This window comes from Varroa destructor, unplaced genomic scaffold, assembly GCF_002443255.2.
Source record: "Varroa destructor unplaced genomic scaffold, Vdes_3.0 BEIS01000003.1, whole genome shotgun sequence".
In the NCBI taxonomy this organism is placed as follows: domain Eukaryota; kingdom Metazoa; phylum Arthropoda; class Arachnida; order Mesostigmata; family Varroidae; genus Varroa; species Varroa destructor.
The window spans coordinates 24,782,456-24,808,742 of NW_019211456.1; the positions used below are offsets into that span (position 1 = coordinate 24,782,456).

The window sequence follows — 26,287 nt, forward strand, 5'->3', positions numbered from 1 at the left end:
CCGTTCGGCTATACATTGTGGCTAGCTCAAGCGATGTTTAACCTAATGAAGAGTGGCTCAGTCCGCTAAAATGGCGCAAGTTTTCGCTACGTTGCTTCAAAACCTAACACGATATTTTCGTTCATATAGATCATATAGAAAAACTTTGAGAGACGTCGGCGACTCTGGCGGCTCGTGGAAAGCAGCAGCCGCAGAACCCATCGAAGAGCCTTGGGACAATCGAAAGCCGAAGCAATCGAACTCATCATCGACAAAAAACGAGTTCGTACTTCACTATCAAATTGTAGCTGTGCGAGCCATGTCGGTAATGATGGTCAGACTCGAACCATCCCAGTAAGACATCTTCTCCACAACAATGTTTATCTGCTTTAATCGCGCAGCAAGCACGCTATGCTTGACCTATACAGTATACGATAGCGTATATAGTGGGAGTGAAGAAAAAAAAATTCAAATATGTACTTCCACAGACTATCCTAGAGCTCAGGAACAATATTACTACGATACTGCGAGAACGTCGTTGCCACAGAACATCATCGTCATCAACAGCGCCACCCTCCAAGCAATTCGGAACGCCTCATAGCGCAGATGCGGGACCAAGCCACAGGCCCAGCTTGAGGTTTGGGTGACATCGCTCACCCTAGCGACTCGACCGATCGGCGTGAGAGGCAATCGAAAACAGCGATAGACGATAAATGAGGAGACCGCTCTCAATGAATCATCGCCGTGTCACCGCGCTATAGGTCGCAGGAAACGCAGTGTTATCTAGTTGTCCCGACGTAGCTATGGCTATAGTCGCTCTCAAAGTTGTCGTTCAACGAGCACCGTACACGTGACTTCCTTTTGGGCTTCCGGCTAGGGCGGCCTAGACGTGTGCTCTTTTTGAACCTTGTCGTCGTCGTCGTCATCCACCTCACTTCGTAAAGATTCTGCCCAACGAGCAAAGCTTTCGCGTCTGATCTCGCGGCTGGTTGAGCGTATCCTAGATCCGAATACGGCTCCGGCTGCAAGCCGATCGCGTCTACCCGGCGAACGAACGTTGGCTTTAGGTAGCCTATGAAAAAGCGTTGTCTCCCACATACTTCGCGTGGCACTCGCCTGTCTCACACAGGCAGTGCCAGTGTCTCCCTGGATCAGTCCTTACTGCATTTAGTATAAGTTCATGTTCTCCGCTCTATGCGTATTCTTCTTCCTTACTTTCTATGCTCTTGCTTATTAGCACTGAAATTCCTATGTTCTGCAATTTTGAAATTCTATTAGCATTGCCGACGAGGCAACACCGATGAACAGGCACGGGTGGGCAGACGCTATAGACACACCGACTATATATACATCTATGTGTGTATAGTTCGAAACGGACGAAGATATGCAGCAAAATTTCGATAGGAATTGTCGAAACGACGAGTTCTAGCCCAGCTGCTATGCTTGAGCGAGTGTCCCAAGCCCGCAACTTGCCACCCCTCATATTGAACGCGTAAGGCCACGTTTCATGTATCCCTTCATGAACGTTCTTACATTCACAAACTACGCCCTTCTGCAGCGACTCTCTCGATGCTAGGATACTTTATGATTGGAGGAACAAGATATATATGTCCGCATTCCACTAATGGAACAATGGAATAGGGTTAGATATGATTCTAGCGTAAGGCATACATACCCCTGCTATTAGGGGTGGGGTGTTTTGCGGAACGAGTGTCAATTAATCGAGCGAGACGAATATCTTAGTCGATGATGTATATATTTGATCGTTGGTTTGTAACTAGAGGTACTACTATAAAATGGCAATTCTCGTATTTAGATTGAGGAAAGCAGTTGTCAGTGCGGTGTAGTTCTATTGTACAGTGAACCGAACATCGTAGGTCGCATCTGAGAAAAAGTTTGGAAAACTATTTATATTCAGTTATATTATCACATATATCATACCAGTAACTACTGCATGAGAAAGCGGTAAAGAGACATTCCAAATGATTCCCAGTATAATTCAATTCATTTCTCGAGGCTGTGTGATAACTGACTCTGGGAACGATTATCATGCAAAACATGAGTACCGACTTCGAAACTTTTATTTGTACGTTTATGTCCTGTCTCATAAGCTGATCAGAGAATGGCCGTGCAGCCTATCGCTTAATCATGTCACGTCCTGGATCCGTTTTGACATGCTGTCGCTTTTTTACACCATGCGCATGGTAGAAAGACACAACGTTGGTTTTTCTTATCAACGTAGCATTTAGTTAAACCAATTCTAGCTAAGAAGTCGACTCCCCGAAATGGTGCTCCTGTGGATCACCCCTGAATTTACCATAGCCGATAGACGCATGATTGACAGTTTTGATACAACTAGTGACATGTTTACCTGCCATATCGTACAGCTCCACCCTCATACAATGCAAAAGAGTCCCTTTAGTGAGAGCTACGCGGTCCAGCATTAGCTAGATCAGCAAACGCATGCGGAACTAAGCTAACACTGAGATTCACCTGCCTCACGGTGCTAAACAGACTCAACTGGGTCTCCGACAGATGAATGAACATGGCTTGTGGCAGAACCCATCAGGGTCTGAATATTCGATCCGTTATATCAATTGACATTGACGATCGGATTGACAGAAGCGTTACCGACATGATAATACGCCATACAAGTTTAAATCTTTCAGCTTTCTATACGTCCAATACTGTTATGTAGTTTTAAGTTCGAGATAGTTTTCCACTTGACGCTTGCTGGTTTCTGCTGAATAAATTATAGGGAAAGAACGGATCATAAGACTGGAGCGCCGAATCCTCTAGTTGCTACTTGTAGCTTGTGAGGCTATATATATGTATATATGTAAAACCGGAAAGAAGGAACATTTTATTTTGAATCAGTAGTGGAAAAATGGCAACTGACATGGGGATCACGGGCAGGGTCAAAATCGAATGATTTAGAAAAGTCCCAAACGGCAAGTAATCAATCTTCTATGTCAGGTTGTTATTGTGCTGACGGTAGTCCTTTTGTCAATCGAAGTGTCACTCAAAGGAGGGCAGATAGAGCCAGCCCCACAAACTCCTGTTTGTCTTTCTGATTTGTCTTGAAAGCGAGTTGCTGCGAAGGACGCGGATTTGTGCTCGGAAGGCATTGGTTCTATGCTAAACGTATAGAAAAGCTCCAGTCAAGCCGTCTAGCAAATTAAATAGTAATGAGGAAGAGTATTTCCTAATCACTTTAAATTTCGTGCCCGAGTTTTTGTTTTTCTTTCTAGTTACGTTACTTGTTCCGAAGATAATTTTTTATAGATGGAATGTTAACTTAAGCTTTTATAAACTAACTAACGTCCACTTAGGCTGACCAAACAAACGTAGCTATGTCCCTCTAAAATTCAATTGTTGCAGGAAACTGATGAAGAAGGTTCCCTCATCTGCATAAAGATACCTATACTGCATCTGTGATAGGATCAAACACTTGCTCTACGAAATTCATAATAAACGTTTTAACAAAAATTCAATTTCAAAAAATTTCAGCAATCAATTAGAATTTCATCATTAAACAACATTTGTTAGATCTAATGCTGCGTCGAAAATCCCCTTATGTAATACACATTGTACACGTCAGTGTATATTATATTCAGTCAGTGTATATTCCAATTATATATCTCGAAAAATACTGTCTTTTGGTCTTTTGAAAGGTGTTTGTTAGGTTTCTTTGGTCAATATTTATAACAATTATTTACAAGTATAATACATTGCCCCAGCGGTTTATTCCCGTCAGTCTTTAAGGAGAAATTACGTATAATCTATTTGCTTAGGCCTAATACAGATAACGATCCCTAACGTCCAACTAATGTCAAAAAGTTTTTTCCTTATTAATTGTCAAGTTTTAGTTTTGCATTTTCGATTTATCAGAGATGGGCGCAATCGTCGATTAGAGAAATGGCTATCTCAGGCGGCTTTACGCGAAGGTGGCAGACAAAATCTCAGGTATTTTGACGGGGCACCCAAGGTCGTGAGTTGTATACACGCCATCGTGGTAGCAGCGCAACGGATAATTACTTGTAATTGTTTTCTAAGATGGATAAATTCGAAGCTCTATACCAATACGAGGAGCGCAAGAGTTGGGATGAAGACAAATAAGAATTAACTGAAAGGCAAATGATAACAGAAGTTATATTCAGCTGTTCTTCTTTGAATTGCGCGTTTTCAATACGGCTTCACGCTCATCTTGATATAATGATATAGACTTGAGATTTTTGGTGAATAGAACACATTTACATAATAGTTATGAATATTCGAAGATGTTTTTAAGTAGGTACAATATGGTGGTGTTTTAAAACGTATCTTAGGAGGTATTTTTATTAATTATTAAGTGGAATAGAAGCCGGTAAAACTAAGACGATAAAATTAAGAAAATTTTAATGTTCATTAAATTTATTTCATCAAGTTTATGACGATAATTGAGGTAACGCCAATTACCCACTACTTCGCGAAGCCATCAACTGAAAATAATAATGTGACTTCTACAAGTCATATACGATAACAAACACTTATAAATGTAGAAAACTATATAACTAAACTAGAAAACTATAACTAAAGAGTGAATACGTTTTTTAGCACTTTCGTCATGGTCCATCAGATTCATATTGCCGAGAAATCTAAAAATATAGAATGAGTTGCTCTTACGTGTATAAAAAAATTTGCGTGCTTCAAAAGCGTTTATGCAGTACCTATCTCGTGTCAAAGTGTTAATTAACGATTGTCAAAAGTTAAGCTAAGCATTTTTTAGGCCGTTGACTGATGTGATCGTTTTTTGCTCAAAGGACCGTGGGATGCGTTGAGATCTTCACTATACATGAAAACTGAAGGTTCCAGAGATATTTCTCATGCAAGAAACAAAAATCATTTTACGCAATATTAAAGGAGCAGTAGCACATCCACATTTACAGCGTATCTTCAACCCATCAGATCTTTAAGTCTACCCCGTGCTGTCAGGTAGTGTCCAAGCTCGGGCCTTTTTAACCAACCTCGTCTTTGAGTAAAAGTGACCGGAATCCCTTAGGGGTGAATCTCCTCCATTACCAATCATACAGTTCCTTTAAAGGCCAAGTCCTAAATCGTGGGCACGCTCAAGGCCTGCTCGGACTGAACTTTGATATCTTAAGCCTTAATTGTTTTGTGAGTGTTTCACTGTTTTTAAGAGTAACACCTCTTATTGGAATTGTCCTAAAACAAGTTCTTAGATAATATTTCTAGACACGCCCCCATAACTGGTAAACTGCTAAACTGGTAAAACGCTGGTGATACTGTAAATGTCTTTTCAAATAGATCTTTCGAAGAACGCGATTTCCAACGTCCTATTGCGGCTTCAAACTCAGTCTTTTTTTGTGTTTCGTGTTTGGAGCCCGGCATCGTCGTTAGCCATTATCTTGAGCGGGAGGCTCCCAGCAAAAAATCCAGTGTGTCTTGTCCGAACTCGAACCCATAACCTAAGAGCGTTAGTCAACATACATCACTTACTAAGCTACCACGAAATCGCTTTGTGGAATATAAAAATACCAATATTTTCGATCGATGACTTTTCGTTCGATCATTCTTCTAAGTGAGGGGCTAAATTAGTAATGTATGTTTGTTCCATTGAATCGATTACATGCCCTTGAAAATCTATAACTTAGTGTTCCCGGAGTATCAATTTATATATAATCTATATTGACGTTCACGTAGATATCATCTTCTCGGTTACAAATCCGTTTGTGTTGGAATTACAGACACTAAGGGAAGCTTTGAGTCGTACCCTTCCATAACGATATCTTAATAGTGAACTGATCAATTGGACTGAAAACGAAAAAACCTTAGACAAATGAATTATGTAACGAAACGTTTGTGCACACATAAGCATCAGGGTACCCCCCATGTCGAGCCTCTGTTTATACGGATGCCTCCTACAAAGCTAAAAGATGTCGATTAGCAACGAAAACTAATGGCGAGTACTTGAGACGTTGCTCGTAGTCGTTAGCAATTTTGAGCACCAGTTGAACAATTCCGTTGAGCTGGTATCGTTGTGTGTGCTTAATCACTTCAGGTGGACTCACTCGCAAAACTTTCATAAATGCACTATAGATGCCCAGTGAGATATCCATAAATAACGTACGTGAAGACTTGTGCGCATAACAAAACAATCAACCATAAAATGTTCGACCTACAGCCGATTTGGCGTAACCTGAAAAAAAAACATCTCAGTGCCTAAAATGGTAATCAGCTAAATTAGCGTGCTTTTTTTATGGGTCTCATTAGATACTGCTAGAAGTAGTCTATTACCCTATCCCCTTTAAAAAAGTCCCTGCCTATTTGAAGTTTCTAAAAAAAAGTTGATAAATCGTTTGTGCACAAGAAGACTGGTTTAGTCATTCGAACAGGCCGAGTTTTCCCTTTACAAAAAGCTTTGCATCTAAATCACTATCATGAGGGTTGCATTTGACGACGTCGTTAACTCTCAGTTTTCTAACGTCTTTTTAAATTAATGAAATACAAAACGGAAAGCACTCGCTTGAGTGCAAGATGCCCTCTTGTAAACAGATCGCTTGCCCATAAAACTAGGCAAGTATAAGAGTGATTCAATTCTAATAAGTGCAGTTATGCCTTAAAAAAAAAAAAGATTAGTTTGGGTGACTGATGCTATCGCTATCGCTATCGACATTTATACGTGTGATTGAGTATGTAATCGAAAACAGTTCATAGCCTTACTGGTCCATATTGCTGCTATAAGTGATATAACTGGGAGCGGTGAATAATCTATAGGACAATAGGTTTCTGTTACCAAGCAAATGCGGTGTCTTTCATCCTATAGCCCGCTTTAACGTTCAGTGGAGAACAGGCGAGTAAGCACTTTTTTAAAAAAATTATTTCCGTTTTACCGGAAACATAGTCACTCAGTGTGCTCACATTTCTAAGGAGACATACTGTACACTGTCAAACGCTACAATATAATATGGGCTAACCCAGCGGTTGGATTTTCTATATTTAACATTCACCCCTTTTTGGGTATTACGAATGTATTGGAAAAATCAGGTGACTGCCCTTCATTTCAGAGCCAAATAGTTCCTCGTTATGTGAAATTCACAAAGGCCGATGGTATCGACTTATGCAAAAACCATTGATAGCCCTTTACAAACTTAGCCCATCCGGCCGTCACCTTAATACGTCAATTAGCAGTTAATAGAAAGCCAAAGCTAGTAATATGGGTAGCACTTACACAAACGCTCTCAGATTTATGGTTATGGCTCCCACAGTCAAACAAAGATCTACAAGCAAAGATAGGCTATTTAAATCAAATGGAAAAGGAACTGTTATCCCTGCAGGCGATTGGGTTGTATGCCATGTAGCCGAGCAATATATTTCATCCAGGCGAAACAGCTGAATAATAATAATTTTTGATAGTTTCTATTACCCAGCAATAAAATACCTTAAAGTGTCTGCCTGGAAAAGGTTAATAACCATTTGACGGTACCTAAAGGTATACACTCGTTGTCATCGGCCAAAACCTCTGGCTTCTAAATAAATAGTCCATGTTTTTAATCTCATATAAGACCGAGCTTTTCAACATATATTTCAGTTCAGATAAAGTTCCGAATAAATGAAAAGAATAGCTGATGACGCATTTACGGAAGTCAAAAACAACGGAAGAACCCTTGTCTTGCGAACCGTTTTTCTATTAGCTTGCATATTGCCACTGGTCGGCAGCAAAATATAGGGGAAGAAAAAAGGACAGTACATGTTTGAAGTATTTGTGAAACTTACCGATGCCTTTGACCTCAGACCGCAGGCTAATCAATAAACTAACTGAATTTGAGGCCTCACGTACCATTTCGAAGCTAGTGCAGGACGTCTTACAGGCTAGCAGCATCACCATTGGCGATTCCTTGAGAGATGAATGATTTTAGCTAGAAGCAATAATCTGAGCTCTCATATGATTTCTCTTCTCTCGTCGCTGATTGATCGCTGTAGAGATAAAAACGCATAAAATTAAAGTAATGAAATTTGAAGTGGGCGCTGATGGCTAAAGAGGCGCGCCCGAATAGACAACCTTTAAAATACGTCAGGTGCTCTACACATCTAGGGACGACTTTGCTTTCAAGAGGTCAGTTCTTTAGTCTGCACGTTTTGAAGAAAGGACATAACGAGAGAATGTAACCACGACTTCCATACACTCCAGGTCTACAACGCCTTTCGCTCAACACAGCATCGGTCCTGTCTAACATGAAGGCAATTCTGGTTGCATTGTAAGTAATACAGTTCATGTGCCAATAAGCTATCGACTGATACGGGTCTGCCATCAAGTAGTGCCTACTTGTGTTTGTTTCGTGTAATACAGTGAGGCTTTGCATGCGGACGCTGTAACGCAAACGTGAACGGGTAACTATTTCGATATGATCTTATTATAGCTTTTGTAGCATAAACGGAGTTCTATATAATTGTATATAATATACTTGAGCCTGTAGTTTACCAGAGACTGTTTTCCGTTTCGCTCGATCCATTTTCTAGTTATCGTTCGTGATTTATCATATAAAATTCGTAAGGGCACATTCTATTATTGATGGGATACTCTTTATTCGTGATAAACTAATATTCTATTTACTGGTGTAGTTCACCAAAGTGCCACATAGTCAAGCTCGTAGGCCGGGCTCAAACGCTTCAATGTCAACGATCCATTAATTTCGCATTGCACCCTGCCCTACCCTATTCTGCCTAACACATATGGATAACATTATTTAGAAGCAACGCCGCCATGACAGACCGACCCCAGGTCTTTTAACAACAGGTCTTTTAACCAAGTGAGCTTGGCCATTTGAAGGGTAGAGCCCTTGCGGAACGACGCCTTATGAGACGCAGTGCAGGCGATCGAAGAGCGTTTCTTGCTTCATGTTCATCTCAGTGCTCCTAGGCTATGATTAGAAAAACTGTGGATTACTACAGAGGTGCATTCTGTCCCCACTAGACAACAATACGGGACGATTAGCTCCGAAAAATTCGTAGCTGCATTGACAGAACCAGCCAGAATCCCACTACGTGGTCCAAAGCAGGAGCGCTTTCTTAATGCCTGCCACTGTTTCAAATCATCGGCTCCTACCAACGGGGGGCGGAGAGGGAAAAGCTGGCGAAAAATGCCCTTCACGTTTGATTTGTGATAACAGAGTTTATATAGAACTGCAGGTTCGCTAATGGTTTAGGTAAAAGCAAGCATACTTAATATGTGTTCAGCGAGTGGGTGTATTTCTCGCCAACCACGAAAGTCAAGCAAAGTTCAACTTAGATCATTGAGACGTGTCTTTTTTAAAGGCTACAGTAACTAGCAATGGATTCCAAGCACTTTAATCGACATTAAGGGCTTACATGTGTTTCTCTGGTGTGACATTATCACGTTTGAATCTGTGAATTTAATCTGTATTTGGGCTGGACTCGTGAAATTAGCTCTGCATGCTAGCTTAGGTTTAAAGCATTGATAGGGAACTGCTTTACACAACGCATTTACACAGGTATGTCGTAGATGTCAAGGTAAAAGCCTAATCTAGAAAGACATTAAATTATTTTTCACTTTTACGCACGGTATCACCTTTAATTATTATATCGGACAACTGGCTTTCAGCACGTAATGAAGTACGTTTACGCCCGGTCTCGAATCTACTTCACCTCACGTTAGTAGGCGATCACGTAAATACGACACTATCGAGTATATCCATCAGGGTGAAACCACATTGTCTGCACTGAGCTAGCTATAGCATCTTTGACAGTCTCGCTAGTGTCGATTTCTGACTCAACAGGTCGGATCAAATCGGTCAGCGCGACGCTGTTTCATCATCGTGGTCTCGTCGGTAGGAACAGAGTCCTACAGTAGAACCGATCTCATCAGAGATAATAGCTGCATCGGATATCCGATCGGAACGCTTTCGACTAGCCTTAAATCATCGCCAGTAAAAGCTACTACTCGTACTCGCCCCCCCCCCCACCCCCCTGCTTCTGGCGCCGGAATGGTCGTGCGACCGATCATTGATGCGGACCGAAAAAAAGAAGAGTCGTTCCTCCAGCGATTTCCTCCGTAGTATTCGTAGCTAAAGGGAATTGGTCACGGTCGAAAGAGTACTACTATATGTTTGCATCCTGTGGCCCGTAAGTTGGAGAGAGTTCGGAAGAGGTCGACGACTAGAACGGCCGGGCTTCATGGCGCGAACAAGCAAGCCGCTTAGCTAACGTGATACGCGCTTTGCCATTTATCTATTGTGCGAATAATATGTATGTGTTTCAGGCCGAAGCATGCTAAGTTTAGCGATTAGGATTACTATTCATTCTGGTTTATCGGCCAGTAACATTGAATAGTTTCGTCGTGCATATTAAGATCTTTATCTGAGCGGATTGCAGCTAATATCTATTGAACTCAAGTGCTAATTACCTTTAGTGTACAGTGAATTGAATCAAAGTTCTAAGGAGCGTTGATGACTTAAGGTATGACAGCACATGAACTTAAGTGGTCCTTAAGCTATTCCGCATTAAGCCTTTTCATTGACATTCGTATTAGAAATCTTAATATGAAACGATAGATAAATGCTATACAATTTGTACAAATAGCGCAAGCCCTATTTTTAACGATCATCCTTTCTACATGAATTGCAAGAGAGGTGAATTTGGCCTGAACGCTCGTCGAATCGTATTGTCTATCTAAGCGAAACAAGGATCGTATGTATCCTACTGGATCAAAGATTTAACGAGCACTGAAATTAAAGCACGATAATTCGAAATACGAACAAACGAAACATTTTATCTATAGGCTATTTTACGCAGGTGAAACATCCACCGTTTTATGGCTGGAACGTATGGCCCAGCATCTGTCGAAGACGCGTATTTGGCAATCGTCACAGCTTTTCTATCTGTTCGTCGAGTTGGTTCATTCATACTAACAATCTGACTGGCTACCTCGATGGTAAGATTTTTGATTTCGCGGTGGTATGTCAATTCCTCGAAAAGGTCGCCTTATTCATCCACCCTGAAGATGCTATCATCTAACGTAGCTTCTTCGACGTTGTCTTTTAGCAGGCCGATACACAGCATGATAAACCTGACATCATTTAAAATCGTATGATGTTATTATTGTTATATGAATAGAATTTTTCTGGCCTTTCCAAAGTGTGTAGTTTGGAACAGGTGAATGAAGCAATTCTACCCACACTACAATTGGGCCTCGTTTCAATATAACCTATTATCTTAGAATAAATAACAATTTGCGGGTCCTACTCAACATAGAAACGACAGTTTATAACGAGTGAAACATCGTTTTCATGATGAAACAGATTATTTGTGTCGTAGGCTAACTACCGTTTAGCTTAAGTAAACATTACTTGTTTCTGCTACACATAATGTTCCTAGGTTCGCAGGACAAGAGGAAGCAAAAGATCAATATGGTAACTTAGGAAAGCTATCGAATCTTTTGATTGATCCTGAATGGACACTGATAGGAAGAGTCAGATACAAGTCTGAATTTACATTTTATGACAGGTGTCACTTTGCTTGTTAACAATCGTGAATGTTAGTCTTAGCTGTGACGGGACACACGAAGGTCAGTCATCACATAATTACAACCACTATTCGAACGAACGATAGAAAAGCTTAGGATGAAAATCAAAAGGTGGGTGTTTTATTTCTGCAAGGAGTAACAGATGGCTGGCGCTCATGAACAGGAGTATGTGCCCATGGTTACCTCATCAAGCAACAGAAAGACAGCTCCATATCCACTCAGTTAGCATAGGAAGTAGCATCACATACAGCGTTACAACGGTAGCCGACGAGGGAGTTTAGGCTTTTGCCGATACGAAGATACTCGAAAAAATAAATTTATTTCTAAATCGCACGTGTACCGTTTGAAAGCATGGCATCAACTGGCAGCGGATGGGTTTACCCATATATATATGGGTATAAAAATAAATGCGATGACAAATTATATTGCTTTCGTATACGTCCATATAGATACTACATCGTTGAAAGCAATTAGAATCGCAAACTGGACATAAGTACAGAAGGTGTAGCGTACGATCAGCGTAGGCTTAGAGTAAATAATGACGTAAAGCGCGACGTTTCCTTAAGCGTTTCTCTATTAAAGTGCGAATACATTGTATTTTATCTATATACACTGTGATCAATCTTTCTATATACAATAGTTAATCAGGAAGAGGGTCCATAACATATGTATATTTCCTATTTGGTATATTCTTGTAGATCACATTCAATTATTCCTATTATAATATTCATAAATCTAACGATGCTTAAGCGTTCGACAATGTAGTTTCATACTCACGTTGATAGACCTCTTTAGATAACTAGTCACCGAGTACTGCGAAAACTCAATTAGGGTCAACGTAAGGACCGTATAAAACCAACAACGATGTATCATCAGCTGCTACCCTACCGATTAGCTGTTTCATTCCACGAGCTATTGCAGAATCTAATGGATCTAACATTTCCAACCCAGCTATACTAACTAGTTCGTCACATTCCTACTAGCCCGTCTGAAAATGCCACTAGTGATTTACGATACGCTGAAGAAACAACAGGGATCTTCTCCCGTCTCTTTTACTGGGGAATTATTATTGGGGCCGGCACAAGACACAACGGTGGCCTAACTTGGTTGTTTGTCGGCACGGCTTTACTTATAGCGATAGATCCTTCGCAGTGTGACCCCGTCCCCTGCCCCAAGTTTGCCTTCAATATGAACAGCGACTGAGGGCTCGGTAGTCCGGCCATCAATTTTGCCACAGATGGTCAGACTTCAGCGAATCAGGACTTCATGCAATTTGGACCCACCCGACTCAATGAGGTGTCGGCTTTGTGGCAAAGGGGAGAAAAAACGAGTCGAAATCATATCAACTCATGCAGCACCACATCATCCAACAAGCGTCATGCCGAAACACATACAGCCCCTTTTATAATACGGGGAAAAAGGGAAAAGTCAACGGGCATCGGGCGTCAGCTTGCGGCCACCAAGCGGCGCGCCAAAACGAAAGTGGTTGCTGCTGCTCTTGTTCTTATCTGAAAATCTGAAGGGTCCCCCGCAGGCGCGGCCCTATCATCTCCAGGCTGTTACGGACCAAAAATAAGATTTGCGCAGACTTGAAGGTAGCAAACTTTTTTGTATACGTGTGTTGTACTCACCCGAAATATAGATTTATTGAAAATTAGTCATCATGGGAAGTCTTTTTGCTGTCAAAAAAGTCAGAGGGTTATATTAGGTGTGCGTATGTCTCAGACGTATTATTTCTTTTGACCTAAATTGAAAATTCTCACCACCGATACCTTCCACACAACCTTGCTACGTAGAGAGTGGTGGTGCTTTTTCTGTAACTTTATAGACAAATATGACGTGTCCAGTTTGTCACGCCTCATTCACCCCACTTGATCAGTTACAATGAGGCAATAGCAAAGTGATTAGTTTGTCTTGCCGCTGTTTGAACGCTGAACGCAGATCGAGTCTAGGGTAGGCCCTTGATCAGTCACTCCAGATGGGTTTAATAAACAGGTAACCTTCAAGCCTTTTGTTAAATCATTGCAATGTAGGAAGAATATTGCACATTACCCCACCTCGTTATCTATGTCCCACTGGCGGCGATTTTTTTCGGTATGGATTAGTTCGTACAAAAATAGACGTTGGAAAAGAATCTACTATTTTCAGTTGTTAACTGGTGGTGCCATTAGGGCGGGCCGCCGCCTGTCATAAGAGCTACGCTACGCAAGACGTCATCCCTTAAATTTGCAGTCAGTTAATTTTAAAATATGAAGCTGTAGAAGCAACTGTAAATGTTCGGCTTCCCTTGGCCAGCAGACCAATTCCGCCTTCATTGTGTCATTATCGCAACCCCAGTCACAAATATCGACGATCGTTAAAAATATATGAAACCTTCAGGATGTCCTGATGCTTCGTATCGACAGGCACCAATCAAATACCAAATGAAATCCATGGTTCCTGTCCAGGGAAACCCGCATGAGAAGGTGTCACGTAGTTGATATCGAGCCTATGCCAGCTGGAAGGATTCCGATTAGGGCTTCATTCAAGAAGGGACAGCTATCTAAAATGAGCCTCGATAATTGCGTTTAACTACGCGACTCGTGAGATAGAAGTTCGAAACCGGTCGTGTCCACACACCACGTCAGTGCTCTCATACTCATACAGAAACACAACGCTCGAAAGATTTATTTCGGGTATTTAAAGTGGGAACCTCCTATTCATCTTATGTAACACAATCATTATTTTGGTTTTCGATGAGTCTTCAAAAAGGTTAATAATTGAAAGTATTGAAGACAATGCGGGAAGACCGAACAATTAAATAAAACACAATTTATCTTTTCTTGAACAAATAAGCATTTAGCGTTTATAGAGGGATTAATAATTAATGCAAATCGTAAGGTAATCCTGAGAGCCAAAAATAGACAGTTTGCAGAGACGCGTTTACGTCATTACGTTTCACATCGAAAATCTAGTATCTTCATTGACAATTGCTTTTATTAAGCGCCCTACATATCGGTGATTGCTTAAACTTGATGTTGTTTCCCCCCAGAATTACAGTAATGCTTTAACGATATAACAAGAATTTTCAGTACCATACAGGGCATATGTAATTGCGCAATCTACACGGCAGAGGCGTACATCAAAATATTTCCTGTCTTGGGCATTGATGAATGTATAGCTGTACAATTTCGTCCTTCGCCAGCCTTTTTCGGGAGTAGGTGTCTTTTGCCATAATCTGTAGGCAGCATATAAATTTCCTTACTGCTGAAATCACCCTCAAGCGAAACAGTCCTGAGCGAGGCCAGCTGTGCTCGCGTTCAGATACAGCAGCCGCAAACTTCACTGATTCACCTCATAACACCCCTACCAGAATTGTCTAGGTCCCCCAGTGTTTCGTACTGACGTACCAAAACACACTTCTGATGGTCGGATGCTAAATAAATATATATATATATATATTAAGGGCGAGCAACAGCGGTTCCTCAATGGCGCAATTAATCTGACCAAGTTTCGAATGACATCGTCTATGACATCATGTTCGAGGTGAAGCCGTTCTCAAGCTCAAGTTGTAGGGTATGAGCGAAAATCCAGCTCTGCATAGCGTAGTCTTATCGAGCACACATATAAATACATAGAGTACATAACGTCTGTTCGGCGATTAAAGCTGTGATAAAAAATGCAAACAAAATTCATGTTGAAGGGCAAAAACTAAATGGCAGAATTATCAGATTTCAGATAATTTCCTACGAAATTATAGTGGCATATATCTATTATGCTCCAATTACTGGTTCTCATCGAACGCGAGCGGTCACCTTTATCGCTGACACGTCGTCAAGAGGGGGGTTGACTTCATATACAGAAGTTAGTATATATGTGTACACATATGTAAATGCCAATATTTCAGAAAGGGGCGCACATAGGTCAGTTTACGTCACTAACTACATCGATACTGGTGTTGGTAATTTTCAAAAATGAATAGAGAAACATGCCATTTTAAAATTCTGAATTTACGCACGTTTCCCCTCCACTTTGAATTGCCTCTTCTATAGAAGCGTAAAAGTAACAGGAGACTCCCAGCGTATCTAGAAACGAACGTTCAGGATTTTCAGTGGCAGAGATGCACCAAGGGTTTCAGACAGCCCCGAGTCGCCAGCTTCAGTTCCCTACTTCTCCACTACGTACGAACCACAACGATGGGACTAACGCTTTCTTCCAAAGCTCTCTAGCAAAGTCCCCTACGAGAACAACGTAGTATTGATGCTCGAGCGAGCGAAGGAAGAAAAAGATAAAGTATTTGCCTACGCGGGCGTAGAGTATTCAGGACTATACTATGGTTGTAGAAAATCACTGCGAACGTCGGTGCGGTTACTGCTTTTGCCTCTACTGGCTTCAAGAAAAACGAGCCTACATCTCCGAAGATTTATAAAGACACGGTTAGACGAATAAGGGATCTGTTTAGAAAATGAGGAACGCTCACACCTCAACGCCAGCCCGAGTAGTGACTGGGGATGTTGAAGAGAATGTTTGCACGGCGAAGTCTTAAGGCTTCTGCCTAAAATAGACAACCCCTGCGAAAAGGCCAACCGATTTTAAGGGGAAAAGGGACAGAGTTTGACGAGTTGTATTGTCAGCGCCCGCACAGCTGCGCGTTAGCCCGCATCCAGTAAGGCCACATTCGCTAATTCCTAAGATCGGCGTAGGAAAGCACACTCTCATTCTAGTGCGTTTGTGAAGTACCGCGGCAATCGGAGTGAAGTTTTTTTATGTCAATCTGAACATATCCTAGTATCTGATGAAGAAGTTAGGTGAAGCACTGTGACGCAGCTCACCGCCATGCAGACTGAGAACACGTTTACACACCAAAATTGTGAAAGGGGGGTAGTGAACGTCTTACGAGCGTAGGATTTCAAGGCTTGGCAGCAGTGTTGTTGTTGTCGTCGTTACTATCTTTGGTCGTTTTCAGGCCATAAATCAGCACCCGTATACCTTAACAGCCGGATATGCAAAGTGAATACTACGGTATGAGCGACAGCCATTAGCAAAACCGTTTGACATCGACCTTTTTGACGGTGCTGTCAAGTGACCTTTTCGGCTAGGCCATTCGAAGTGTTTGACGCTAGTCCTCTTCTAAAGTTTTGTTTCTGTAGCTGACTTATGTACTTCAGACTCTGAGCATTTGCACGCTGAAAAATCGCTCACGGGCGCTTGGGTCGCTGCGAATCCGAATAAATAATTTATAAATAGCTCACAAAAAAAGAACGGTTCTATATGTACATAGTTTTAATTCTATTTCGACCCATTTCAAAACTTCAACTTCACTCAAATACTTGAGCTGCAATGACCCACACTACGTATGAGACTAGATGTAGGAATAGTTGTGGACAACTTAGTACTCGAGGTAACTAAAGAACCTTTGAAATTGACGCTTATTTTCTCCCTAAGTGGGGGATTAAGAGCAAGCATTGTTGAGACGAATTTGAAATCAGGCATCGAACAGACGTGCTCACTTTCTTGTACTGGCCAACATCTCTGGATAGTACTGCCGTCACTTTTTCAGCGTGTACAAAACATTCATTTGACACATGGTGGCTTACAGAGGTCTGCAATGTTCATACGTGACGCAACTCCCAACCGTATAAAGACAGCGCGCCGGTCCATAACACAGTCTGTCTCTAATCAGTCAGCCTTATTGAATCAATATCTGCCAACACGGTTAGGGCGTAACGGAACTGAAGAGGTGAAAGATGCTAGCCTGGTAACTATACGTATTTCGCTAGCATAGACAAATACGTAAACATAAATAATATTTGATCATTGTTAAAGTGCTCCTTTACTAATACAGTTATCGTTCTAGAACCGAACAATATCGAGTTTTAGATAAGTAAATGCTGGCTAAAAAAAAGTTATATTCAAATAACGACCGACTGTGCTGATCGATCGAGGCCATTGTTCACGCATTGACACATACGAAATCACTGTACATACGAGGTAAGTTCATCGTACTTCTCAAGATGCTCATAATTATCAAGTTAAGAAATAATGACCTCATCTAATACTTGACAGGCTTGTTAGAGCGGAACACCAACTGCAGGTTAACCCGATTCCACTCCAAGTGGACGAAATCATCGAGGTAACAAGTGAGCATCGCGACCAACGTCAAAACGACACAGGTTTCATCCATCACGCTTTTTTCGTCAGTCTTTTCTACTTCCCACGCCAGGTTATGCAATCTGTCGCATGAAATAAAGTTTTTCTCGCTTCCTTAAACTCTTAGATGTAGTTTTTTTCTCTTCTAGCAGGGAATATTTAATGCTTCGATCGACTCTGTTTAACAGTCTGACTGCATTTGGTTCGTACAAAAAAGAGAAATCTGCCAAAAATTGCTGTTTCTGCTGACATTTCTGCCGATCGTTAGTGAGTGATGAGACCTGTCGGCTGATCAGCAGTAAAAAAATCCGTCACATCTGTTTATAGCTGTGAGCATGGGGTTCTATTGTCAACTGATCACAGGATCAAAATGGCTGAAGTATCGCATACAACAGAGCGGAACATCTCGGTTTTGTATAACGTTTACTAAGTAAAAAGATTCTCAAAAATTATTTATTTATGGCGCAAGCTAAATTGCGGATTGCATTAGTTCACAATTTGAGCAGCAGAGTTATATAGAATTCTGAGAACCTTACCAGAGTTATTCCCGCCCTAGAGTGCGAGTTCAGATTTTCAACTATAGCCTAGACGCGATCAAGTAGGAAACGTAGTTTTGGCGCATTTTACGGGTCTATACTCGAAAAAAAAAACACTGGAGTTTTGAAATGATCAGCCTTTGAGCCACTGAAATGCGGACCTTCCAATTACCGTCTCAAAAGGCTCATACGGTGCCACTGTTTTCTGGTATTATCAGTTCTAATGAACAAACACTCATATGTATTACATGGTGGTATTATTTGGTGACAATAAACAACAGTACTCATCTGGCATCATCAAATGATAAAGGTAGCCCTGTTCTGATATGATTTTTAAGATTCTTGACATATAAACAAACAAGCCTTCAATTAGAGTCTTATAAAAAAGATATTCGAACTCGACGATAAACCTTTAAGCGAACTATTTGTTAAAAACGTGACAGCAAACTTGCGTCATTTCCCGGCTTCCCGCAGGGCACACCGATACACACCTACGCATTCATGTGAAGCCTGCGGCCCACACTGTTATAAATGAGGAGGCTGTTCGACAAATGTGATCTTCTTATTTAGATCACTTCACGCTTTGCATCGTAAGGACAAGCACAGAATATAAAAACGACGCTAGGATCATCATCAATATCGAAATCATCCGCAACAAATTTACCTGGCATTCTACGTAACGTAATGTTTAGCTATTGGTGTTGATCAGACGCCGAACACACACACACACACACGCGTACACTTTGACGTCCGACGTCGAACTCGCCATACGCTGTCGCACAACAAAACCACATAACGTAGTTAATGTTTTATGGAAAAGTATAAAGAAGACAGGTTTTGTTGTAGGCAGGCAGCCAGACAAACTCAATACACTAACCGTAAAATACTGGCAGCCGCAACAGTGACGACAACGGCAACAAAAGCCACCAGCAGTGGAAGAAGATGTGTCGTAACAGAGACGTATGTACGGCCCAGTAACGTAGTGTAGACAACTAGGAGAAGAAAGGAAAGAAGTATTTCTCAATTGATTTCGGTTGCCGTAAGCTCATCTTTGTTTTTATCCTGTGTCCTCATCTCATGTGGGCACCGACTCACATCGCTGTGGGCTCGCATGGGACCCTGACCACGTTACAGCGCGAGAAAATTTTGCAGACGCTCGTAGCTTATTGCTTTTCATTGTGATTTATGGCGGTTTAACAGTGTTCCTCCGGCCGACAACCATTCGTGACTAGCTTTCTAAGCAGTCTACATCTGCACGTGGAAAGTACAGACGATTCAGTAAGCGTAAGTATGAAATTGTTCGGTGAATATTCCCAGATGTACGTTGCAATGTCAGCGACGATAGATCGGCGTGTGAGGTTACGTATGGCATGAGGTAATCACATCATGGCGTACAAAATCTTGCCGTCGAGACCGAATAGAAATGGACATTTACTCCTCACGATGACGGCGAACGCCAAACAGATGGGTGCTTTCGAGTCAAGTTTAGTCAATTAGGCATCTATAAAGAACAATCTAGTTAGTAACTTCTTATGGAAACTAGTTAACTATGAATATAATTTATATGGCGTTACCAATATTTTTCTGTTCACGATTTGCCATGGTTATAATCGTTATTTAGCTAAATCTAAACGTTTACGAACAAACCAAATATAGACGTCAAAATCGCAGCGTAACCTTCCGACATTGCGGGTGAGAATATAAGCTCTCGGCTGAAACTCATGATTTAGAGAGTACGATTTATCCAGTTACAACAGCTATGTCGATTTATTCTCTGAAAAAGGTTTACATTAGCCAGCATTTTTAAGCAAGAAACGGGTAGAACTATCTTCTCCAGAGGCTATTCCTTAGAGGACCGCACAGCCACGAAGTACTGGTTAGCTTATCTAACAATAAAATCTTAAAAACTCTGTTCATGGACAAAAAAAGCGTTAGGCGCATGTCCAACTATTGCCAATTATCTAGCTGGCCAAACGGACCACATCAACAATCGATCGTCCTTTTCAATGCCTAGAATCCTCAAATACGGTCTCCTACCGTTGTATTCAAACGCGTACCGGAAAATAGGGCTATTGATAGTTTTCGGTGTTCTTGATATTGCACAACTAACTTTCGAGAAGCACGCTTGCAAGTAAAGACTTTTCGTTAGAGAGAAAGAGAAGCCCCAGGCAGAGGGCAGCTGTAACAGCAACATTCAACACTCAAATCCGTTAGGCGGATCAAAAGTAAAACGTAAGCCACCCATCTTCGTTCGCTTACGTAATGTGGTCTCTGAAGGGTGATTAGTTCGGCCAACGTGTCCGCTAACGCTACCACAGACCCTCATCAATTTCCTACTTTTCCTCTTGCCCTTGCTTCTGGATTAGGCGTTTCAGTAGAGCTGTAACTATTCCTATAGCCGCCGCTGCCTCTATATGGTACTCTTGTAGGGTGCATTGTTTCAACCAACTCTCTCATGGCTCCTCTCATTTCGTTGGTGGCGTCATGGATGCTCTTGGGGTTCGACCAGCGAAGGGTATGTTCTTTCGATGCTCGAAGCCTTTTCCATTACCAGAGGATGCGTGTCGGTCAATAGTATAACAGCTCGAGCCAATTTGGCATGGATAAGTCACCCTGGGTTATTTGGATGAACGGGGAAGTGTGGTAAGAAGACGAAGAGTCGAGTTTGTACGTTCCAAGGAAAGCAAACGTGGTGAAGATTCAAAGCCAAACAGTTGATCTCATAGGATTCATAGAATAATGGGGTAGTAAGAGAAGTCTATATAGCCATTTGGGTCCGCTAAAAGACCGTGCTGTTTGGTGATAATCATATAGCTTCGTATTTGCTATTTACTATTCAGGAAATGCTCTAATGAGTGGGATTGTTGTTTAGTTCACGCGATAACGTTTTTCAGTCCGTTCTTAACTTATTGATACTTAACTATACTTAGTTGTGCAACGCGTCTCGCCTTGGCTTTCGTAATTTTTGCGTTCACAACTTGTGGTGTCGATACGTTCGGTTGGTTCACGGGTCAAACCATCCATAATGCATAGGAGTCAAAAGTTTGCGAACGAGGAGAAACTTAATTCTATTTTGCTATATATTGAAGGTTAGCTAACATATCTTTCCGTGTACTTTGAAAAATCCGAATTCCCTATAGTAAAAACCCCGCAAGCGTGTAGGCATATGTTGCGTGACCTCAAAGAAAAATGTAGATGCTGAACCCTAGAAGAATAAAATAAGCTCAGCCTAATGACAACTGCTATTTTAAATTAGTATTTTAAATCAATAAAACATTTGCAAACAAGCAAAAACTACAAAACGCGCTTTTCCTAAAAAAATTCATATGACTACTATAGGCTACATTACTGTTTCATTAACTATGTATTATTTTGTATAGGAATACTACAGTAAAATCGTTGTTGACACTCTGCGTTCGTTGTTCCTGTGAAGAGCAAATATAACAAAAAGCACTTCCCCGTTATATACTTTTAACGTTTTTATATTAAAATGACACTATATTCCCCCTATCGATATATTTGTGTTAGTTTTATTGTGTATTATTTCAACAATAATAACTGTCTTTAAATAATCTACTTTGGGTAGGTAGGTTTTTGGTGATAACGCGTTGGCCCACTAAAAGACACACAAGGTGAATTAGGTTCAAAACAGCCATAGACGCGCCTTGTTTTGTGTCATTTTTTCAGGTAAGGCTCTAGGGTACACTTTTGCCATACACACCTAAAATCTTCTTTGCACAATAGTTTCCAGTTTTAAGCAAAAATTCTCAATCAGCACAAGTGTTTCCTTATCCTTTGCAATCCGGCCTGAGGACAGCTTAGGCAGGCCGGTGGAAGCAAGTGCTAATTCAGCGAATCTTGCCGCCCCACAATGTCCATACGTTTATGGCCTAAGTCCTTATGGTAAAAAGGGTAGCCACTGTCATCACGTCGTTCGTTGTTCTTCTCCTTATTTGCTTTTGCACGTATTCAATGTAGGCCCTGCATAATCTTTACGGCAGCTGCTGGTATCATCCACTGGACAGCGTAAGTTACCTATATACCGTGTGCCAAATTACATTTTCATCATTTCTGTCCGAACCGTGTTGCATTATAAGCCATCAGTAGAATACTTGAACAATTTGTAAAACTGAGAGAATGAGAACGCTAATATATGAATTATTTTTAAGACAAAACGACTTGGTCCGATCTGCTGATAGCTGCAAGACTTGCGTAGAACAATGCTTTGTTTATCTTTGCTTAATTATTCGCTTAGGTACACGTTGTGGTCTAGGTTCGAAACCGCGGACAGACACGCTTAATTTCGTGCTGGGAGTTGGCCTTCGACAGATAGCCTAACGCGGTACCGAATGTAAAACCCGAAATAGAGAGGCTCTATCAGAAAACAAACTTGGGTCTACAAACGACGAGACTGCAGGAACAAAAACAAGACTGGAAGTAGAACTAATTTTTATTCTATACCACTTTTTACCTTTGAATACAAATCCTTCACATATATAGGGGGTACCTAATTTTTTTTATATATAGAAGCCTCTATAGAAGTAAATATACAAAATCTTGTATTCCACTTTAGGTACTTATGGGCATGTATATGTAAACGAAACTCTCATTCCTGCCAAGCATCATTAAAAACAAAGCTATAATTTTTTTCATATCCATATATTTAGTAACAGAAACAATACGAATCATTATTTGCCTTCTCAGTTTAAAAAAGCACGCCAACAAGTTTTGCTTAGCTTATATGCTGAGGATCCACGCTTTTTTCCAGTCAAATATAGATTTTTTTTGGCTTACCAAGTGTGTATAAAATCTTGTCTTTAAATACAATACTTTAGCAAATAATAAATTTCGCAAGCTATCTAAATTTGGAATATTTCATTTCTGACACCGGTATTCCTTGCATTTGCTCCTTTAAGGGTCTGGAGGTAAAACGAAGCACCGCTCTTTGCGAAAGCAGCTATTTTCCGCCGCTCAACATTGCTACGCTGGCCGGCACGACCCTGTTTTCGCTATGGGCGTGTATGTGCACACATATCTAGCGAGCTTCACTCAGTTGATCTGTTGCCGAATTGTTAGTAGACGATGCTCTTTTGGCGTGACGTTGCGAATCGCACCCTATACTTCATTGCCTTCTTCGTTTGCCACCGGTTCTACATATGTAAACAGGATCAACTGAGGTTGATTTTGGCTAGTAAGCTGAGTTCCTCAAGGAAAGCTTTCGACCGAAAGCCACGCTTGCGTCGCGGGAAAGCAAGTTCAATTTTCGTTTGTTCAGTGCACCTAACGAGCTTCATCCAGTAAACTAGTTCGAACAGCATCTTCCAATCATGTTTTCTCGCTTATGGACACCATTGACCCAAGTATGCCGCGCAATGATTGTTAAAATCTAGCAACAATATAGTGTAATTGACACGTAGTCGACTCCCCACAAAATATTTTCCTAACCAAGCTTACCAAATCAGCCATTCCTGGCTTCGGCGATGCTGCTTCGCTAGCGCGTTCATCAGTGCCCTTTTTATCTATATATTCTACCTTAAAGCCATTGCAAAAGTTCCATATTATGCATAGCAACCGCGTGGATAAGAGACGTGCCGCATTACGCACGCGGGAGTTTGCTCCCCTAGCGTGGTTCGCTGATCCGAGAAATTTCCGCCTCCGAGCATTCGACAGCAGAAAAGATCGTAATCTGAGCGGTGTGTATTGGCTAGTCGATCGTACACATAGCATGACGCCTCTACGTCTCCGACAGCGACTGATACATTTGCGCAGTTATTGCCAGGGAGCTGGATATGCGTCAGCGAGGGCTGAGGCCTCGAAGATGAGATTCAATGCCAAAAACACAACGATTTTTATATGAGAGAAGAAATTTTCCACAGGTGTTGCTGCTTCGGTGCGATAGGCAAAGGAAAACTATTGATACAGCAAATACTAATTGCGTACGGAAATTTTGTTTGCTTAGTATTGCAAAAGACGTGCAGTATGTCTTGGGGTTCAAGTGGCGTCGAACTATGTATGAGCTAGCTAACACAGTGAGTACAAGAATAGGAAGATTACTGCAATCATACAAATTTCGTCCGCGAATATCATCATCCAGCATGGACCAAGAGCGCAGATTTGCGCAGATCAACCCTCTCTAGACGCCATGGTTGGACGGCACGACGGCCTGTCTGGTTATATTGCATGCACAAAACAGCCGTATGTGGCTTGATCTAGGTTGCCGTATGCATAATGTCAGATTGGCGATAGCAGGTGTTCAAATGGCCGGGAAGGATTATTACCCTTAACAAGGGGCAAACAAAGACAATTCGCCTAAATCAATACCCCTGCGTCGAGTGGTCCGCGTTCAGAAATTGGCGAGGTCTTCCCCGTCAAGTTTGCTTGAGCCGATGGGGTTGCTATGCTTTTAGAATAAGGCTCTGAGTAAAGCATTCGTTCAGGCTTTGTTTAACCTGATGGAAATATTTTGCATATGAGTATCCTGCGAAGAGCGTCATATTCTGTTGAAAGGTCTGTATAGAGCAGGTGCCTAGAAGGTATATAGGCTTAGCATCCGATAGACACATGTTTTCGGGTTACCGCTATACTATTTATTCAAAATGTCAATTGAAAAATGCCCATATGGGTAATTCGATAACCACGATATGGAAGCTCATTAGATTTCATTGAATTTATGTAAATATTTGTTGTCAGATAGTTTCTTTTTTTTTTTTTTTTATCAAAGAAACAAAGTGCATGTTTCTGATTCGTTGAATAACATTAAAAACTGTTTAGTTTTTACCAAAAAATTGCGATTTTTAAGTAATCTACACGCGCATTTCATCCTTCGACAACAATATTTAGCCAAGTACTATTTATTGACTACACAAGCCAACGTTGTGTCTTTCGTTATCAGTCATTGTTTTGCCTCTAGCAGAGAACTGCTTTGTCGCTCGGCACATCCGCCTTAAAAAATAAAATCGCCTTCATTGTCCCGGAAGCCCGTATTACACAGCCCAGGGCACTCTAAGAATGCCTGCCAAGTCCAGCTCGTGATGAGCATTTGTCACGGTGACGATTTAAGTTGTATAAGTGCTAATGTACCTTCAGTACTACGAAGTAAATCCTTTTAGCAGTTCCGCAGCCAAACGAACGGTGCTTTCGTCTCTTGATCATAATCACTTCTTCTTGCTAACTCTCGACTTCGTAGCCCCTAAGCGCCCAATACAGCACGCGACGTATGGCCGGATGCTTACGAGACGCGGGGATGCATCTCGGCTAGATCCGTATCCGCCGTAAACTACGTGCGACGCACGAGATCCTAGATGTTGTCACACTAACAACAGCCACAATGATAATAACGACAGCGGCAAAAACCGCGCAATGCTTCGTTGAGCCTGATGGTCTATGCCCCCAAATTAACTCTACGTGACGGTGTATGTATACCGTGATGGTAGTGACAGCAGTATGTTTCGGCTTCCTCGTTTCTAGAGAAGAGGGCAACATGATAGGCGCTAACATACCTAGTCATTAACCAGACTACGCACACCTTTCATAGGAGTAGCGATTACTTGCAACGCAATCACGCGATTTGTATATAATAATATGGAGAATGGTGTCCGACTAAATATGAAGAGCCACCTATATTGTTATGTCGCTCAACTATTGTTAAATATAATGAAACCTTACTCTTTTGGCTCGCACTAATTTAAGCTAAGTCCATACGTGTGTTTTCGAGTTAAAAACGAAAACATTTTTCGTTTGTGATTTTTTCCAAAATTAACAATTTTTCAGGAAAAAAAGATGCGGCATGTCCGTTTGCATCGTTGAATATAGGCTAGCGTTGCAAATCTTTCTCTGCATCTTTCTTATTTGGTAACTGGTGTTTAATGATTATACACTCTAGTCACTAGCTCTAGCCAACTCACAAATTCACACATGGTTTTGCATAGCTTCACGTTCGTTTTCTGTGATGTGAAGAAGGGTAGCCATGTCTTTTATCTACTTGTTTGTGATCAATTTTGCTTATACAGGGTCACTCTATATAGCTACAAACAGTTGCCTATAGCAACTCTTCTAGTTTCACAGGAGTAAGTTCCATTGAGTGATTAACAGCTCTTCAAAG

General features: G+C 41.3%; 1 protein-coding gene and 1 long non-coding RNA gene across 2 annotated transcripts in view; one reads left to right on the forward strand and one right to left on the reverse strand.

The window, feature by feature from the left end:
• The window catches only part of LOC111246373 (protein sax-3-like), a 139,183-nt gene that overhangs the window by 19,157 nt on the left and 93,739 nt on the right, over positions 1-26,287 (forward strand). The gene's annotated exons all lie outside the window — the stretch shown is intronic.
• LOC111246375 (uncharacterized) lies at positions 3,418-9,747 on the reverse strand. Its single transcript, XR_002671652.2, has 3 exons — positions 9,569-9,747; positions 7,820-7,956; positions 3,418-4,105 (listed from the first exon to the last, which is right to left on the reverse strand). It is a non-coding gene; the product is annotated as an uncharacterized LOC111246375 (long non-coding RNA).